Genomic DNA, 3,309 nt, shown 5'->3' with positions numbered 1-3,309 from the left:
TCTCAGCTACTCCAGAGGCTGAGGCAGGAGAATCAGAGGCTGAGACAGGAGGATCGCTTGAACCCAGGAGGCAGAGGTTGCGGTGAGCCGAGATTGTGCCATTGCACTGCAGCCTGGGCAACAAGAGCAAAACTCCTCCGGGAAAAAAAAAAAAAAGTGTTTGTCACATCACAACAGTAATTTTGATCAGCAGTAATTTTGATTAAATAAAATCATATCAATTTACACTAATTTTCTATTCTTTTCCAAAACTTCCCTTACTCTCAAAAGAAAAAATGCATCTAAGACCCAGCAATGCCCAGCTCCATGAACTTTTCTTATCTCTTTTGAGCCATTTCTCAATTTTCCAAGTAGATTCAACTTGTTACTGTAAGGAAAAATTGACTTCTAAAGTAAACCATTCTGTCATTCACCTGAAAGAAAAGTATCCAAATTATAAAAATCTGAAATAATTTATTATCAAATTTAAAATTTAAATAAAAACAAAAGTTTGCTTGCAAAGGCCTTGAAGAAAAGGAAAAGATAGCATGCATTCAAAAACTAGAGATGAAGACAAATATACTTATCTACACAGGCACTGGCAGACAAAATTTAATCGTTGCCTTTACTCATTGTAAGACATAGCCCACCCTATGTTTTTTTCATTCACTAATCACTGAGGTACCAATATTCAAGAATGGAAAATTTAATATTGAAAAAATAAAACCTAAGACTGAAGCATTTTTCTGAGCCCCTTCAGAAAACCAGGGCACACTAGGTTTTGTGTGTCAGTATGTTTCACTTACTGGTTCTGTGATAAAATGATCGCTGTGTAAATAACATTGTCAGACGACTTTGCAAATGAACACATAAATCTTGGATATCAACTGGCACATCTTTTTTTTTTTTTTTTGAGATGGAGTCTGTCTCTTGTTGCCTAGGCTGGCGTGCAATGGCAGGATTTCGGCTCTCTGCAACCTCTGCCTCCTGGGTTCAAGGGATTCTCTTGCCTCAGCCTACCAAGTAGCTGGGATTACAGGCGCCCACCACCACACCCGGCTAATTTTTGTATATTAAGTAGAGACAGGGTTTCACCATGTTGGTCAGGCTGGTCTCGAATTCCTGATTTCAGGCGATCCACCTGCCTTAGCTTTCCAAAGTGCTGGAACTACAGGCGTGAGCCACCGTGCCCGGCCCTCAACTGGCACATCTTGTTAGTACCAAAAGAACTCCTGAAGTTTAAAGCAATCTTTTAATTCAGAACACATGCACCATTCCAAACTGCAACAAATATTGTGCAACACTCAACGAGACACTGACAGATAAGAGCTGTATGGAAATTACTAAACCCACCTGCAAAGCAATTCTGTACAAATTGCATTGTCTGCAGAGGTCGATTCTGTGTGGTTGATAGTTGTTCTTTGATGTCAGTTTCTCAACGCAGCCACGGTTTAAGTCTCAGAGCATCAACTCCATTTAAATAGTATCTGAACAGCCTCTCATCTCGAACAAAACCAAGAATTTTCATAAAGTTTCAATGCGGACTTATTTGTTATTTAGGTTTCCAAAACAATCTCATCAGTCTCCCTCAACCATGGCGTATATGGCTTTCTTAACCAAGTTAGTACCAAGGCCCTTTCTCCTGTATTTGGAATCCATGGCTAACATGGCTATATAACCTCGGCGGAACATCTTTTTGTGCATATCCAACTTGCAAACCATGGCACCCTACACACTTCTTCCCTTACCATGGCCAAGAAGCACAGTTGTGGCCAGTTGTGGATAAAATATCTATAGGTATAAACGAAGTAGGGTTCGGAGAGATCTTTGGTGATCAGTCTCATGATATCCGGCATTTGTAGCTCGGATTCAGATCGGGCATATCGTAATGTCCGATGCTCCCCGGATTCAACCTCCCTGCCTGAAGGGCTTCTTAAGCTGCAGCTGGCGGTCGGTTGGGGACGAAGACAGCAGCCGCACCTGCTCGCCTTTCTCCTCCTCCTGCTGGGGGCCCTCGGCCAGTCAGTTACGGGCCGCCGCGGGATCGCTCGCCTCTGCTGCCTCCACCGGGCTGGGGACCACAGTTCTTGCATTATTAGGGAGGGAGGGAGGGAGGGAGCCTCTCACCCGAGTGTACTCAGGCTCCTTTTGTTGCAGTCGCTCTGGGGCCTCCGTCAGAGGTGGCCGCCACCAGTTTAGGACGCCCTGTGTCAGCACCAAGTGCCCTAATATTCTCTCTCTCTCCCCCGCCCCCCCCCGTCCTCTCTCTCTCTCCTCTCTTCTGTCTTTTGCGATGTTTCTTCCTTCCTCTTTGCCTTTCCTTCTTTCCAGATGCGAAGGCTATAGGGACCTCGGTGATTGCAGCGGGAGAAGACGGTAAGAAAATACATTCGGAACCCGAGCAGGGAGCAGTAGCAGAAGAAGAAAGTTACGACTGCGCGGGAGCTGCGGACCCCATTTTCGAGTAGAACTAGAAGAGCGGTGGTGGCGACCAGAAGTCGGCCCATGACTCTTCTGCGGACAGTCCGCAACCCCAAAATCAGCAGCATCTCTTTGGCACCAGTGGGTTCAGCGGGTTGCACTTGAAGGAGCTAGACAGCATTCTCCAACGCTCTCACTATCCCGACGCGTTCGCTGGGTAAGCAGCTTGCTCTGGACGTGCCCAGTTCCCAGGACGCTAGGGCTCCTCCTGGGACGCTTTTGGCTCTGCCCCAGTCTCTTTCCCTCCCCTCCAGAGTCGAAAGCTTTGTCGGGGGTCCAAGGCCACTTGAGTAGGTCTGCTCTTGAGCTGTGGGGTGGGGACTTCTGGACATTAAGGTATTTTTCCCACAATATAGAAACGAATCGAGCCAGGAAACTTTACTCAGATTCCTGTTTTTGTAAATGTTTTATTGGAATCGCGATTGACATCGAGGTGAGGAGATGAGTCATACAGGGTTGGATCTTGCCTTTATTGAACATTTGAATATTTTGGTTCTTGTTGATATTTTTCATTCGACTTGATTTTTAAAATAATGACTTAAAAATTAACAATCTTCTGGCTGGTTCAGTGGTTCACGCCTGTAATTCCAGCACCTTGGGAGCCTGAGGCAGGAGGATCACTTGAATCCAGGCAGTCCAGACCAGCCTGAGCAATATAGTGACACTCTATTGCTACAGAAAAATTGTAAAAATTAGACAGGCCTGGTGGCACACACCTGTAGTCCCAGCTACTCCTGAAATACCCTAGCTTGAGCTTGGCTATCATGTATTCATTTTAAACAATCCTGCCAACTCCATTTTGCTCACCCTGAGCTGTTTGCCTACCCTGAGTTATGTAGGGCATTCTGT

At 45.6% G+C, this 3,309-nt stretch overlaps 1 pseudogene; it reads right to left on the bottom strand.

The window, feature by feature from the left end:
* Nucleotides 1–1,414: 1,414 nt before the first annotated feature.
* On the bottom strand, nucleotides 1,415–2,528 carry LOC108297989 (annotated as a pseudogene).
* Nucleotides 2,529–3,309: the final 781 nt, after the last annotated feature.

This window comes from Cebus imitator, unplaced genomic scaffold (genome assembly GCF_001604975.1).
Source record: "Cebus imitator isolate Cc_AM_T3 unplaced genomic scaffold, Cebus_imitator-1.0 Scaffold867, whole genome shotgun sequence".
Taxonomy (NCBI): Eukaryota; Metazoa; Chordata; class Mammalia; order Primates; family Cebidae; genus Cebus; species Cebus imitator.
Note: the sequence above shows the minus strand (reverse complement) of the source record. Positions and strands in the feature narration are given on the sequence as shown.